At 46.0% G+C, this 15,730-nt stretch overlaps 1 long non-coding RNA gene across 1 annotated transcript in view; it reads left to right on the top strand.

Moving 5' to 3' along the window:
- LOC125774526 (uncharacterized) overlaps positions 1–5,308 on the top strand; it is a 47,186-nt gene extending 41,878 nt beyond the window's left edge. Inside the window, exon 3 of the long non-coding RNA XR_007421008.1 lies at positions 5,039–5,308. This is a non-coding gene — a long non-coding RNA (uncharacterized LOC125774526). The remainder of the gene's footprint in view (positions 1–5,038) is intronic.
- The last annotated feature ends 10,422 nt before the right edge of the window (positions 5,309–15,730 follow it).

Raw genomic sequence — 15,730 nt, 5'->3', positions numbered from 1 at the left:
TAATGTGTCTTGGCTAAGATGTCTTGGCTAAGGTGTCATGGCTAAGGTGTCTTGGCTAATGTGTCTTGGCTAAGGTGTCTTGGCTAATGTGTCTTGGCTAAGGTGTCTTGGCTAATGTGTCTTGGCTAAGGTGTCTTGGCTAAGGTGTCTTGGCTAAGGTGTCTTGGCTAATGTGTCTTGGCTAAGGTGTCTTGGCTAATGTGTCTTGGCTAAGGTGTCTTGGCTAATGTGTCTTGGCTAATGTGTCTTGGCTAATGTGTCTTGGCTAATGTGTCTTGGCTAAGGTGTCTTGACTAAGGTGTCTTGGCTAAGGTGTCTTGGCTAATGTGTCTTGGCTAAGGTGTCTTGGCTAATGTGTCTTGGCTAAGGTGTCTTGGCTAATGTGTCTTGGCTAATGTGTCTTGGCTAATGTGTCTTGGCTAAGGTGTCTTGGCTAATGTGTCTTGGCTAAGGTGTCTTGGCTAAGGTGTCTTGGCTAAGGTGTCTTGGCTAATGTGTCTTGGCTAATGTGTCTTGGCTAAGGTGTCTTGGCTAAGGTGTCTTGGCTAAGGTGTCTTGGCTAAGGTGTCTTGGGTAATGTGTCTTGGCTAAGGTGTCTTGGCTAATGTGTCTTGGCTAAGGTGTCTTGGCTAAGGTGTCTTGGCTAAGGTGTCTGGGCTAATGTGTCTTGGCTAATGTGTCTAGGCTAAAGTGTATTGGCTAATGTGTCTTGGCTAAGGTGTCTTGGCTAAGATGTCTTGGCTAAGATGTCTTGGCTAAGGAGTCTTGGCTAAGGTGTCTTGGCTAATGTGTCTTGGCTAAGGTGTCTTGGCTAAGGTGTCTTGGCTAATGTGTCTTCGCTAATGTGTCTTGGCTAATGTGTCGGCCAATGTGTTTTGGCTAATGTGTCTTGGTTAATGTGTCTTGGCTAAGGTGTCTTGGCTAAGGTGTCTTGGCTAATGTGTCTTGGCTAAGGTGTCTTGGCTAAGGTGTCATGACTAAGGTGTCTTGGCTAATGTGTCTTGGCTAAGGTGTCTTGGCTAAGGTGTCTTGGCTAAGGTGTCTTGGCTAATGTGTCTTGGCTAATGTGTCTTGGCTAAGGTGTCTTGGCTAATGTGTCTTGGCTAAGGTGTCTTGGCTAAGGTGTCTTGGCTAAGGTGTCTTGGCTAAGGTGTCTTGGCTAAGGTGTCTTGGCTAATGTGTCTTGGCTAATGTGTCTTGGCTAATGTATCTTGGCTAATGTGTCTTGGCTAAGGTGTCTTGGCTAAGGTGTCTTGGCTAAGGTGTCTTGGCTAATGTGTCTTGGCTAAGGTGTCTTGGCTAAGGTGTCTTGGCTAAGGTGTCTTGGCTAATGTGTCTTGGCTAATGTGTCTTGGCTAAGATGTCTTGGCTAATGTGTCTTGGCTAATGTGTCTTGGCTAAGTTGTCTTGGCTAATGTGTCTTGGCTAATGTGTCTTGGCTAATGTGTCTTGGCTAAGGTGTCTTGGCTAAGGTGTCTTGGCTAAGGTGTCTTGGCTAAGGTGTCTTGGCTAAGGTGTCACGGCTAAGGTGTCTTGGCTAATGTGTCTTGGCTAATGTGTCTTGGCTAAGGTGTCTTGGCTAATGTGTCTTGGCTAAGGTGTCTTGGCTAAGGTGTCTTGGCTAATGTGTCTTGGCTAAGGTGTCTTGGCTAAGGTGTCTTGGCTAAGGTGTCTTGGCTAATGTGTCTTGGCTAATGTGTCTTGGCTAAGATGTCTTGGCTAATGTGTCTTGGCTAAGGTGTCTTGGCTAAGTTGTCTTGGCTAAGGTGTCTTGGCTAAGGTGTCTTGGCTAATGTGTCTTGGCTAATGTGTCTTGGCTAATGTGTCTTGGCTAAGATGTCTTGGCTAAGGTGTCATGGCTAAGGTGTCTTGGCTAATGTGTCTTGGCTAATGTGTCTTGGCTAAGGTGTCTTGGCTAATGTGTCTTGGCTAATGTGTCTTGGCTAAGGTGTCTTGGCTAAGGTGTCTTGGCTAAGGTGTCTTGGCTAATGTGTCTTAGCTAAGGTGTCTTGGCTAATGTGTCTTGGCTAAGGTGTCTTGGCTAATGTGTCTTGGCTAATGTGTCTTGGCTAATGTGTCTTGGCTAATGTGTCTTGGCTAATGTGTCTTGGCTAAGGTGTCTTGGCTAAGGTGTGTTGGCTAAGGTGTCTTGGCTAATGTGTCTTGGCTAAGGTGTCTTGGCTAATGTGTCTTGGCTAATGTGTCTTGGCTAAGGTGTCTTGGCTAATGTGTCTTGGCTAATGTGTCTTGGCTAAGGTGTCTTGGCTAATGTGTCTTGGCTAAGGTGTCTTGGCTAAGGTGTCTTGGCTAAGGTGTCTTGGCTAATGTGTCTTGGCTAATGTGTCTTGGCTAATGTGTCTTGGCTAAGGTGTCTTGGCTAAGGTGTCTTGGCTAAGGTGTCTTGGCTAATGTGTCTTGGCTAAGGTGTCTTGGCTAATGTGTCTTGGCTAAGGTGTCTTGGCTAATGTGTCTTGGCTAAGGTGTCTGGGCTAATGTGTCTTGGCTAATGTGTCTAGGCTAAAGTGTATTGGCTAATGTGTCTTGGCTAAGGTGTCTTGGCTAAGATGTCTTGGCTAAGATGTCATGGCTAAGGAGTCTTGGCTAATGTGTCTTGGCTAAGGTGTCTTGGCTAAGGTGTCTTGGCTAAGGTGTCTTGGCTAATGTGTCTTGGCTAATGTGTCTTGGCTAATGTGTCTTTGCTAAGATGTCTTGGCTAATTTGTCTTGGTTAATGTGTCTTGGCTAAGGTGTCTTGGCTAAGGTGTCTTGGCTAATGTGTCTTGGCTAAGGTGTCTTGGCTAAGGTGTCATGGCTAATGTGTCTTGGCTAAGGTGTCTTGGCTAAGGTGTCTTGGCTAATGTGTCTTGGCTAATGTGTCTTGGCTAAGGTGTCTTGGCTAAGGTGTCTTGGCTAAGGTGTCTTGGCTAAGGTGTCTTGGCTAAGGTGTCTTGGCTAATGTGTCTTGGCTAATGTGTCTTGGCTAATGTGTCTTGGCTAATGTGTCTTGGCTAAGGTGTCATGGCTAAGGTGTCTTGGCTAAGGTGTCTTGGCTAATGTGTCTTGGCTAAGGTGTCTTGGCTAAGGTGTCATGGCTAAGGTGTCTTGGCTAATGTGTCTTGGCTAAGGTGTCTTGGCTAAGGTGTCTTGGCTAATGTGTCTTGGCTAAGGTGTCTTGGCTAAGGTGTCTTGGCTAAGGTGTCTTGGCTAAGGTGTCTTGGCTAAGGTGTCTTGGCTAAGGTGTCTTGGCTAATGTGTCTTGGCTAATGTGTCTTGGCTAATGTGTCTTGGCTAATGTGTCTTGGCTAATGTGTCTTGGCTAAGGTGTCTTGGCTAAGGTGTGTTGGCTAAGGTGTCTTGGCTAATGTGTCTTGGCTAAGGTGTCTTGGCTAATGTGTCTTGGCTAAGGTGTCTTGGCTAAGGTGTCTTGGCTAATGTGTCTTGGCTAATGTGTCTTGGCTAAGGTGTCTTGGCTAATGTGTCTTGGCTAAGGTGTCTTGGCTAAGGTGTCTTGGCTAAGGTGTCTTGGCTAATGTGTCTTGGCTAATGTGTCTTGGCTAATGTGTCTTGGCTAAGGTGTCTTGGCTAAGGTGTCTTGGCTAAGGTGTCTTGGGTAATGTGTCTTGGCTAAGGTGTCTTGGCTAATGTGTCTTGGCTAAGGTGTCTTGGCTAAGGTGTCTTGGCTAAGGTGTCTGGGCTAATGTGTCTTGGCTAATGTGTCTAGGCTAAAGTGTATTGGCTAATGTGTCTTGGCTAAGGTGTCTTGGCTAAGATGTCTTGGCTAAGGAGTCTTGGCTAATGTGTCTTGGCTAAGGTGTCTTGGCTAAGGTGTCTTGGCTAAGGTGTCTTGGCTAATGTGTCTTCGCTAATGTGTCTTGGCTAATGTGTCGGCCAATGTGTCTTGGCTAATGTGTCTTGGCTAATGTGTCTTGGCTAAGGTGTCTTGGCTAAGGTGTCTTGGCTAAGGTGTCTTGGCTAAGGTGTCTTGGCTAAGGTGTCTTGGCTAAGGTGTCTTGGCTAAGGTGTCTTGGCTAATGTGTCTTGGCTAATGTGTCTTGGCTAATGTGTCTTGGCTAAGGTGTCATGGCTTAGGTGTCTTGGCTAATGTGTCTTGGCTAAGGTGTCTTGGCTAAGGTGTCTTGGCTAATGTGTCTTGGCTAATGTGTCTTGGCTAAGGTGTCTTGGCTAATGTGTCTTGGCTAAGGTGTCTTGGCTAAGGTGTCTTGGCTAATGTGTCTTGGCTAATGTGTCTTGGCTAAGGTGTCTTGGCTAAGGAGTCTTGGCTAATGTGTCTTGGCTAAGGTGTCTTGGCTAAGGTGTCTTGGCTAATGTGTCTTGGCTAATGTGTCTTGGCTAAGGTGTCTTGGCTAAGGTGTCATGGCTAAGGTGTCTTGGCTAATGTGTCTTGGCTAATGTGTCTTGGCTAATGTGTCTTGGCTAAGTTGTCTTGGCTAAGGTGTCTTGGCTAATGTGTCTTGGCTAATGTGTCTTGGCTAATGTGTCTTGGCTAAGGTGTCTTCGTTAATGTGTCTTGGCTAATGTGTCTTGGCTAATGTGTCTCGGCTAAGGTGTCTTGGCTAATGTGTCTTGGCTAATGTGTCTTGACTAAGATGTCTTGGCTAAGGAGTCTTGGCTAATGTGTCTTGGCTAAGGTGTCTTGGCTAAGGTGTCTTGGCTAAGGTTTTTTGGCTAATGTGTCTTCGCTAATGTGTCTTGGCTAATGTGTCGGCCAATGTGTCTTGGCTAATGTGTCTTGGTTAATGTGTCTTGGCTAATGTGTCTTGGCTAAGGTGTCTTGGCTAAGGTGTCTTGGCTAATGTGTCTTGGCTAATGTGTCTTGGCTAAGGTGTCTTGGCTAATGTAACTTGGCTAAGGTGTCTTGGCTTACGTGTCTTGGCTAATGTGTCTTGGCTAAGGTGTCTTGGCTAATGTGTCTTGGCTAAGGTGTCTTCGCTAATGTGTCTTGGCTAAGGTGTCTTGGCTAATGTGTCTTGGCTAAGGTGTCTTGGCTAATGTAACTTGGCTAAGGTGTCTTGGCTAAGGTGTCTTGGCTAATATGTCTTGGCTAATGTGTCTTGGCTAATGTGTCTTGGCTAAGGTGTCTTGGCTAATGTGTCTTGGCTAAGGTGTCTTGGCTAAGGTGTCTTGGCTAATGTGTCTTGGCTAATGTGTCTTGGCTAATGTGTCTTGGCTAAGGTGTCTTGGCTAATGTGTCTTGGCTAATGTGTCTCGGCTAAGGTGTCTTGGCTAATGTGTCTTAGCTAATGTGTCTTGGCTAAGGTGTCTTGGCTAATGTGTCTTGGCTAATGTGTCTTGGCTAAGGTGTCTTCGCTAATGTGTCTTGGCTAATGTGTCTTGGCTAATGTGTCTTGGCTAAGGTGTCTTGGCTAATGTGTCTTGGCTAATGTGTCTTGGCTAAGGTGTCTTCGCTAATGTGTCTTGGCTAATGTGTCTTGGCTAATGTGTCTCGGCTAAAGTGTCTTGGCTAATGTGTCTTGGCTAAGGTGTCTTGGCTAAGATGTCTTGCCTAAGGAGTCTTGGCTAATGTGTCTTGGCTAAGGTGTCTTGGCTAAGGTGTCTTGGCTAAGGTGTCTTGGCTAATGTGTCTTGGCTAAGGTGTCTTGGCTAAGGTGTCTTGGCTAAGGTGTCTTGGCTAATGTGTCTTCGCTAATGTGTCTTGGCTAATGTGTCGGCCAATGTGTCTTGGCTAATGTGTCTTGGTTAATGTGTCTTGGCTAAGGTGTCTTGGCTAAGGTGTCTTGGCTAATGTGTCTTGGCTAAGGTGTCTTGGCTAATGTGTCTTGGCTAAGATGTCTTGGCTAAGGAGTCTTGGCTAATGTGTCTTGGCTAAGGTGTCTTGGCTAAGGTGTCTTGGCTAAAGTGTCTTGGCTAATGTGTCTTGGCTAATGTGTCTTGGCCAATGTGTCTTGGCTGATGTGTCTTGGTTAATGTGTCTTGGCTAATGTGTCTTGGCTAAGGTGTCTTGGCTAAGGTGTCTTGGCTAATGTGTCTTGGCTAAGGTGTCTTGGCTAATGTGTCTTGGCTTATGTGTCTTGGCTAAGCTGTCTTCGCTAATGTGTCTTGGCTAATGTGTCTTGGGTAATGTGTCTCGGCTAAAGTGTATTTTCTAATGTGTCTTGGCTAAGGTGTCTTGGCTAAGATGTCTTGGCTAAGGAGTCTTGGCTAATGTGTCTTGGCTAAGGTGTCTTGGCTAAGGTGTCTTGGCTAAGGTGTCTTGGCTAATGTGTCTTCGCTAATGTGTCTTGGCTAATGTGTCGGCCAATGTGTCTTGGCTAATGTGTCTTGGTTAATGTGTCTTGGCTAATGTGTCTTGGCTAAGGTGTCTTGGCTAAGGTGTCTTGGCTAATGTGTCTTGGCTAATGTGTCTTGGCTAAGGTGTCTTGGCTAATGTGTCTTGGCTAATGTGTCTTGGCTAAGGTGTCTTGGCTAAGGTGTCTTGGCTAATGTGTCTTGGCTAATGTGTCTTGGCTAATGTGTCTTGGCTAAGGTGTCTTGGCTAAGGTGTCTTGGCTAAGGTGTCTTGGCTAATGTGTCTTCGCTAATGTGTCTTGGCTAATGTGTCGGCCAATGTGTCTTGGCTAATGTGTCTTCGCTAATGTGTCTTGGCTAAGGTGTCTTGGCTAATGTGTCTTGGCTAATGTGTCTTGGCTAAGGTGTCTTGGCTAATGTGTCTTAGCTAATGTGTCTTGGCTAAGGTGTCTTGGCTAATGTGTCTTGGCTAATGTGTCTTGGCTAAGGTGTCTTCGCTAATGTGTCTTGGCTAATGTGTCTTGGCTAATGTGTCTTGGCTAATGTGTCTTGGCTAATGTGTCTTGGCTAATGTGTCTTGGCTAAGGTGTCTTGGCTAAGGTGTCTTGGCTAATGTGTCTTGGCTAATGTGTCTCGGCTAAAGTGTCTTGGCTAATGTGTCTTGGCTAAGGTGTCTTGCCTAATATGTCTTGGCTAAGGTGTCTCGGCTAATGTGTCTTGGCTAAGGTGTCTTGGCTAAGGTGTCTTGGCTAAGGTGTCTTGGCTAATGTGTCTTCGCTAATGTGTCTTGGCTAATGTGTCGGCCAATGTGTCTTGGCTAATGTGTCTTGGTTAATGTGTCTTGGCTAAGGTGTCTTGGCTAAGGAGTCTTGGCTAATGTGTCTTGGCTAAGGTGTCTTGGCTAAGGTGTCTTGGCTAAGGTGTCTTGGCTAATGTGTCTTCGCTAATGTGTCTTGGCTAATGTGTCGGCCAATGTGTCTTGGCTAATGTGTCTTGGTTAATGTGTCTTGGCTAAGGTGTCTTGGCTAAGGTGTCTTGGCTAATGTGTCTTGGCTAAGGTGTCTTGGCTAATGTGTCTTGGCTAAGATGTCTTGGCTAAGGAGTCTTGGCTAATGTGTCTTGGCTAAGGTGTCTTGGCTAAGGTGTCTTGGCTAAAGTGTCTTGGCTAATGTGTCTTGGCTAATGTGTCTTGGCTAATGTGTCTTGGCCAATGTGTCTTGGCTAATGTGTCTTGGTTAATGTGTCTTGGCTAAGGTGTCTTGGCTAAGGTGTCTTGGCTAATGTGTCTTGGCTAATGTGTCTTGGCTAATGTGTCTTGGCTAATGTGTCTTGGCTAAGATGTCTTGGCTAATGTGTCTTGGCTAAGGTGTCTTGGCTAATGTGTCTTGGCTAAGGTGTCTTGGCTAAGGTGTCTTGGCTAAGGTGTCTTGGCTAATGTGTCTTGGCTTAGGTGTCTTGGCTAATGTGTCTTGGCTAAGGTGTCTTGGCTAAGGTGTCTTGGCTAATGTGTCTTGGCTAATGTGTCTTGGCTAATGTGTCTTGGCTGATGTGTCTTGGCTAATGTGTCTTGGCTAAGGTGTCTTGGCTATGGTGTGTTGGCTAAGGTGTCTTGGCTAATGTGTCTTGGCTAAGGTGTCTTGGCTAATGTGTCTTGGCTAAGGTGTCTTGGCTAATGTGTCTTGGCTAATGTGTCTCGGCTAAGGTGTCTTGGCTAATGTGTCTTGGCTAAGGTGTCTTGGCTAATGTGTCTTGGCTAAGGTGTCTTGGCTAATGTGTCTTGGCTAAGGTGTCTTGGCTAATGTGTCTTGGCTAAGGTGTCTTGGCTAATGTAACTTGGCTAAGGTGTCTTGGCTAAGGTGTCTTGGCTAATGTGTCTTGGCTAATGTGTCTTGGCTAATGTGTCTTGGCTAAGGTGTCTTGGCTAAGGTGTCTTGGCTAAGGTGTCATGGCTAAGGTGTCTTGGCTAATGTGTCTTGGCTAATGTGTCTTGGCTAAGGTGTCTTGGCTAAGGTGTGTTGACTAAGGTGTCTTGGCTAATGTGTCTTGGCTAATGTGTCTTGGCTAATGTGTCTTGGCTAAGGTGTCTTGGCTAAGGTGTCTTGGCTAATGTGTCTTGGCTAAGGTGTCTCTGCTTATGTGTCTCGGCTAAAGTGTCTTGGCTAATGTGTCTTGGCTAAGGTGTCTTGGCTAAGATGTCTTGGCTAAGGTGTCTTGGCTAATGTGTCTTGGCTAAGGTGTCTTGGCTAAGGTGTCTTGGCTAATGTGTCTTGGCTAAGGTGTCTTGGCTAAGGTGTCATGGCTAAGGTGTCTTGGCTAATGTGTCTTGGCTAAGGTGTCTTGGCTAAGGTGTCTTGGCTAAGGTGTCTTGGCTAATGTGTCTTGGCTAAGGTGTCTTGGCTAAGGTGTCTTGGCTAATGTGTCTTGGCTAAGGTGTCTTGGCTAAGGTGTCTTGGCTAATGTGTCTTGGCTAATGTGTCTTGGCTAATGTGTCTTCGCTAAGGTTTCTTGGCTAAGGTGTCATGGCTAAGGTGTCTTGGATAATGTGTCTTGGCTAATGTGTCTTGGCTAATGTGTCTTGGCTAAGGTGTCTTGGCTAATGTGTCTTGGCTAATGTGTCTTGGCTAAGGTGTCTTGGCTAAGGTGTCTTGGCTAAGGTGTCTTGGCTAATGTGTCTTGGCTAAGGTGTCTTGGCTAATGTGTCTTGGCTAAGGTGTCTTGGCTAATGTGTCTTGGCTAATGTGTCTTGGCTAAGGTGTCTTGTCTAAGGTGTCTTGGCTAAGGTGTCTTGGCTAATGTGTCTTGGCTATTGTGTCTTGGCTAAGGTGGCTTGGCTAATGTGTCTTGGCTAAGGTGTCTTAGCTAATGTTTCTTGGCTAAGGTGTCTTGGCTAAGGTGTCATGGCTAAGGTGTCTTGGCTAATGTGTCTTGGCTAAGGTGTCTTGGCTAACGTGTCTTGGCTAATGTGTCTTGGCTAATGTGTCTTGGCTAATGTGTCTTGGCTAAGGTGTCTTTTCTAATGTGTCTTGGCTAAGGTGTCTTGGCTAAGGTGTCTTGGCTAAGGTGTCTTGGCTAAGGTGTCTTGGCTAATGTGTCTTGGCTAATGTGTCTTGGCTAAGGTGTCTTGGCTAATGTGTCTTGGCTAATGTGTCTTGGCTAATGTTTCTTGGCTAATGTGTCTTGGCTAAGGTGTCTTGGCTAATGTGTCTTGGCTAATGTGTCTTGGCTAAGGTGTCTTGGCTAAGGTGTCTTGGCTAATGTGTCTTGGCTAATGTGTCTTGGCTAAGGTGTCTTGGCTAAGGTGTCTTGGCTAAGGTGTCTTGGCTAATGTGTCTTTACTAATGTGTCTTGGCTAATGTGTCTTGGCTAATGTGTCTTGGCTAAGGTGTCTTGGCTAATGTGTCTTGGCTAAGATGTCTTGGCTAAGGAGTCTTGGCTAATGTGTCTTGGCTAAGGCGTCTTGGCTAATGTGTCTTGGCTAAGGTGTCTTGGCTAAGGTGTCTTGGCTAATGTGTCTTGGCTAATGTGTCTTGGCTAAGGTGTCTTGGCTAAGGTGTCTTGGCTAAGGTGTCTTGGCTAATGTGTCTTGGCTAATGTGTCTTGGCTAATGTGTCTTGGCTAATGTGTCTTGGCTAAGGTGTCTTGGCTAAGGTGTCTTGGCTAATGTGTCTTGGCTAATGTGTCTTGGCTAATGTGTCTTGGCTAATGTGTCTTGGCTAAGGTGTCTTGGCTAAGGTGTCTTGGCTAATGTGTCTTGGGTAAGGTGTCTTGGCTAAGGTGTCTTGGCTAAGGTGTCTTGGCTAATGTGTCTTGGCTAATGTGTCTTGGCTAATGTGTCTTGGCTAAGATGTCTTGGCTAAGGTGTCATGGCTAAGGTGTCTTGGCTAATGTGTCTTGGCTAATGTGTCTTGGCTAATGTGTCTTGGATAAGGTGTCTTGGCTAATGTGTCTTGGCTAATGTGTCTTGGCTAATGTGTCTTGGCTAAGGTGTCTTGGCTAATGTGTCTTCGCTAAGGTGTCTTGGCTAATGTGTCGGCCAATGTGTCTTGGCTAATGTGTCTTGGTTAATGTGTCTTGGCTAAGGTGTCTTGGCTAAGGAGTCTTGGCTAATGTGTCTTGGCTAAGGTGTCTTGGCTAAGGTGTCTTGGCTAAGGTGTCTTGGCTAATGTGTCTTCGCTAATGTGTCTTGGCTAATGTGTCGGCCAATGTGTCTTGGCTAATGTGTCTTGGTTAATGTGTCTTGGCTAAGGTGTCTTGGCTAAGGTGTCTTGGCTAATGTGTCTTGGCTAAGGTGTCTTGGCTAATGTGTCTTGGCTAAGATGTCTTGGCTAAGGAGTCTTGGCTAATGTGTCTTGGCTAAGGTGTCTTGGCTAAGGTGTCTTGGCTAAAGTGTCTTGGCTAATGTGTCTTGGCTAATGTGTCTTGGCCAATGTGTCTTGGCTGATGTGTCTTGGTTAATGTGTCTTGGCTAATGTGTCTTGGCTAAGGTGTCTTGGCTAAGGTGTCTTGGCTAATGTGTCTTGGCTAAGGTGTCTTGGCTAATGTGTCTTGGCTTATGTGTCTTGGCTAAGGTGTCTTCGCTAATGTGTCTTGGCTAATGTGTCTTGGCTAATGTGTCTCGGCTAAAGTGTATTGGCTAATGTGTCTTGGCTAAGGTGTCTTGGCTAAGATGTCTTGGCTAAGGAGTCTTGGCTAATGTGTCTTGGCTAAGGTGTCTTGGCTAAGGTGTCTTGGCTAAGGTGTCTTGGCTAATGTGTCTTCGCTAATGTGTCTTGGCTAATGTGTCGGCCAATGTGTCTTGGCTAATGTGTCTTGGCTAAGGTGTCTTTCTAATGTGTCTTGGCTAAGGTGTCTTGGCTAAGGTGTCTTGGCTAATGTGTCTTGGCTAATGTGTCTTGGCTAAGGTGTCTTGGCTAATGTAACTTGGCTAAGGTGTCTTGGCTTAGGTGTCTTGGCTAATGTGTCTTGGCTAATGTGTCTTGGCTAAGGTGTCTTGGCTAATGTGTCTTGGCTAAGGTGTCTTCGCTAATGTGTCTTGGCTAAGGTGTCTTGGCTAATGTGTCTTGGCTAAGGTGTCTTGGCTAATGTAACTTGGCTAAGGTGTCTTGGCTAAGGTGTCTTGGCTAATGTGTCTTGGCTAATGTGTCTTGGCTAATGTGTCTTGGCTAAGGTGTCTTGGCTAATGTGTCTTGGCTAAGGTGTCTTGGCTAAGGTGTCTTGGCTAAGGTGTCTTGGCTAATGTGTCTTGGCTAAGGTGTCTTGGCTAAGGTGTCTTGGCTAAGGTGTCTTGGCTAATGTGTCTTCGCTAATGTGTCTTGGCTAATGTGTCGGCCAATGTGTCTTGGCTAATGTGTCTTCGCTAATGTGTCTTGGCTAAGGTGTCTTGGCTAATGTGTCTTGGCTAATGTGTCTTGGCTAAGCTGTCTCTGCTAATGTGTCTTAGCTAATGTGTCTTGGCTAAGGTGTCTTGGCTAATGTGTCTTGGCTAATGTGTCTTGGCTAAGGTGTCTTCGCTAATGTGTCTTGGCTAATGTGTCTTGGCTAATGTGTCTTGGCTAATGTGTCTTGGCTAATGTGTCTTGGCTAATGTGTCTTGGCTAAGGTGTCTTGGCTAAGGTGTCTTGGCTAATGTGTCTTGGCTAATGTGTCTCGGCTAAAGTGTCTTGGCTAATGTGTCTTGGCTAAGGTGTCTTGCCTAATATGTCTTGGCTAAGGTGTCTCGGCTAATGTGTCTTGGCTAAGGTGTCTTGGCTAAGGTGTCTTGGCTAAGGTGTCTTGGCTAATGTGTCTTCGCTAATGTGTCTTGGCTAATGTGTCGGCCAATGTGTCTTGGCTAATGTGTCTTGGTTAATGTGTCTTGGCTAAGGTGTCTTGGCTAAGGAGTCTTGGCTAATGTGTCTTGGCTAAGGTGTCTTGGCTAAGGTGTCTTGGCTAAGGTGTCTTGGCTAATGTGTCTTCGCTAATGTGTCTTGGCTAATGTGTCGGCCAATGTGTCTTGGCTAATGTGTCTTGGTTAATGTGTCTTGGCTAAGGTGTCTTGGCTAAGGTGTCTTGGCTAATGTGTCTTGGCTAAGGTGTCTTGGCTAATGTGTCTTGGCTAAGATGTCTTGGCTAAGGAGTCTTGGCTAATGTGTCTTGGCTAAGGTGTCTTGGCTAAGGTGTCTTGGCTAAAGTGTCTTGGCTAATGTGTCTTGGCTAATGTGTCTTGGCTAATGTGTCTTGGCCAATGTGTCTTGGCTAATGTGTCTTGGTTAATGTGTCTTGGCTAAGGTGTCTTGGCTAAGGTGTCTTGGCTAATGTGTCTTGGCTAATGTGTCTTGGCTAATGTGTCTTGGCTAATGTGTCTTGGCTAAGATGTCTTGGCTAATGTGTCTTGGCTAAGGTGTCTTGGCTAATGTGTCTTGGCTAAGGTGTCTTGGCTAAGGTGTCTTGGCTAAGGTGTCTTGGCTAATGTGTCTTGGCTTAGGTGTCTTGGCTAATGTGTCTTGGCTAAGGTGTCTTGGCTAAGGTGTCTTGGCTAATGTGTCTTGGCTAATGTGTCTTGGCTAATGTGTCTTGGCTGATGTGTCTTGGCTAATGTGTCTTGGCTAAGGTGTCTTGGCTATGGTGTGTTGGCTAAGGTGTCTTGGCTAATGTGTCTTGGCTAAGGTGTCTTGGCTAATGTGTCTTGGCTAAGGTGTCTTGGCTAATGTGTCTTGGCTAATGTGTCTTGGCTAAGGTGTCTTGGCTAATGTGTCTTGGCTAAGGTGTCTTGGCTAATGTGTCTTGGCTAAGGTGTCTTGGCTAATGTGTCTTGGCTAAGGTGTCTTGGCTAATGTGTCTTGGCTAAGGTGTCTTGGCTAATGTAACTTGGCTAAGGTGTCTTGGCTAAGGTGTCTTGGCTAATGTGTCTTGGCTAATGTGTCTTGGCTAATGTGTCTTGGCTAAGGTGTCTTGGCTAAGGTGTCTTGGCTAAGGTGTCATGGCTAAGGTGTCTTGGCTAATGTGTCTTGGCTAATGTGTCTTGGCTAAGGTGTCTTGGCTAAGGTGTGTTGACTAAGGTGTCTTGGCTAATGTGTCTTGGCTAATGTGTCTTGGCTAATGTGTCTTGGCTAAGGTGTCTTGGCTAAGGTGTCTTGGCTAATGTGTCTTGGCTAAGGTGTCTCTGCTTATGTGTCTCGGCTAAAGTGTCTTGGCTAATGTGTCTTGGCTAAGGTGTCTTGGCTAAGATGTCTTGGCTAAGGTGTCTTGGCTAATGTGTCTTGGCTAAGGTGTCTTGGCTAAGGTGTCTTGGCTAATGTGTCTTGGCTAAGGTGTCTTGGCTAAGGTGTCATGGCTAAGGTGTCTTGGCTAATGTGTCTTGGCTAAGGTGTCTTGGCTAAGGTGTCTTGGCTAAGGTGTCTTGGCTAATGTGTCTTGGCTAATGTGTCTTGGCTAAGGTGTCTTGGCTAATGTGTCTTGGCTAAGGTGTCTTGGCTAAGGTGTCTTGGCTAATGTGTCTTGGCTAAGGTGTCTTGGCTAAGGTGTCTTGGCTAAGGTGTCTTGGCTAATGTGTCTTGGCTAATGTGTCTTGGCTAATGTGTCTTGGCTAAGATGTTTTGGCTAAGGTGTCATGGCTAAGGTGTCTTGGATAATGTGTCTTGGCTAATGTGTCTTGGCTAATGTGTCTTGGCTAAGGTGTCTTGGCTAATGTGTCTTGGCTAATGTGTCTTGGCTAAGGTGTCTTGGCTAAGGTGTCTTGGCTAAGGTGTCTTGGCTAATGTGTCTTGGCTAAGGTGTCTTGGCTAATGTGTCTTGGCTAAGGTGTCTTGGCTAATGTGTCTTGGCTAATGTGTCTTGGCTAAGGTGTCTTGTCTAAGGTGTGTTGGCTAAGGTGTCTTGGCTAATGTGTCTTGGCTATTGTGTCTTGGCTAAGGTGGCTTGGCTAATGTGTCTTGGCTAAGGTGTCTTGGCTAATGTTTCTTGGCTAAGGTGTCTTGGCTAAGGTGTCATGGCTAAGGTGTCTTGGCTAATGTGTCTTGGCTAAGGTGTCTTGGCTAACGTGTCTTGGCTAAGGTGTCTTGGCTAATGTGTCTTGGCTAATGTGTCTTGGCTAAGGTGTCTTTTCTAATGTGTCTTGGCTAAGGTGTCTTGGCTAAGGTGTCTTGGCTAAGGTGTCTTGGCTAATGTGTCTTGGCTAATGTGTCTTGGCTAAGGTGTCTTGGCTAATGTGTCTTGGCTAATGTGTCTTGGCTAATGTTTCTTGGCTAATGTGTCTTGGCTAAGGTGTCTTGGCTAATGTGTCTTGGCTAATGTGTCTTGGCTAAGGTGTCTTGGCTAAGGTGTCTTGGCTAATGTGTCTTGGCTAATGTGTCTTGGCTAAGGTGTCTTGGCTAAGGTGTCTTGGCTAAGGTGTCTTGGCTAATGTGTCTTGGCTAATGTGTCTTGGCTAATGTGTCTTGGCTAATGTGTCTTGGCTAAGGTGTCTTGGCTAATGTGTCTTGGCTAAGATGTCTTGGCTAAGGAGTCTTGGCTAATGTGTCTTGGCTAAGGTGTCTTGGCTAATGTGTCTTGGCTAAGGTGTCTTGGCTAAGGTGTCTTGGCTAATGTGTCTTGGCTAATGTGTCTTGGCTAAGGTGTCTTGGCTAAGGTGTCTTGGCTAAGGTGTCTTGGCTAATGTGTCTTGGCTAATGTGTCTTGGCTAATGTGTCTTGGCTAATGTGTCTTGGCTAATGTGTCTTGGCTAAGGTGTCTTGGCTAAGGTGTCTTGGCTAATGTGTCTTGGCTAATGTGTCTTGGCTAAGGTGTCTTGGCTAATGTGTCTTGGCTAATGTGTCTTGGCTAAGGTGTCTTGGCTAAGGTGTCTTGGCTAATGTGTCTTGGCTAAGGTGTCTTGGCTAAGGTGTCTTGGCTAAGGTGTCTTGGCTAATGTGTCTTGGCTAATGTGTCTTGGCTAATGTGTCTTGGCTAAGATGTCTTGGCTAAGGTGTCATGGCTAAGGTGTCTTGGCTAATGTGTCTTGGCTAATGTGTCTTGGCTAATGTGTCTTGGATAAGGTGTCTTGGCTAATGTGTCTTGGCTAATGTGTCTTGGCTAATGTGTCTTGGCTAAGGTGTCTTGGCTAAGGTGTCTTGGCTAAGGTGTCTTGGCTAATGTGTCTTGGCTAAGGTGTCTTGGCTAATGTGTCTTGGCTAAGGTGTCTTGGCTAATGTGTCTTGGCTAAGGTGTCTTGGCTAATGTGTCTTGGCTAATGTGTCTTGGCTAATGTGTCTTGGCTAATGTGTCTTAGCTAAGGTGTCTTGGCTAAGGTGTGTTGGCTAAGGTGTCTTGGCTAAGGTGTCTTGGCTAAGGTGTCTTGGCTAAGGTGTCTTGGCTAAGGTGTCTTGGCTAAGGTGTCTTGGCTAATGTGTCTTGGCTAATGTGTCTTGGCTAAGGTGTCTTGGCTAATGTGTCTTGGCTAAGGTGTCTTGGCTAAGGTGTCTTGGCTAAGGTGTCTTGGGTAATGTGTC

Source organism: Anopheles funestus, unplaced genomic scaffold (genome assembly GCF_943734845.2).
Source record: "Anopheles funestus unplaced genomic scaffold, idAnoFuneDA-416_04 scaffold_18_ctg1, whole genome shotgun sequence".
Lineage (NCBI taxonomy): Eukaryota > Metazoa > Arthropoda > Insecta > Diptera > Culicidae > Anopheles > Anopheles funestus.
This window is presented reverse-complemented; position numbering and strand designations above follow the sequence as displayed.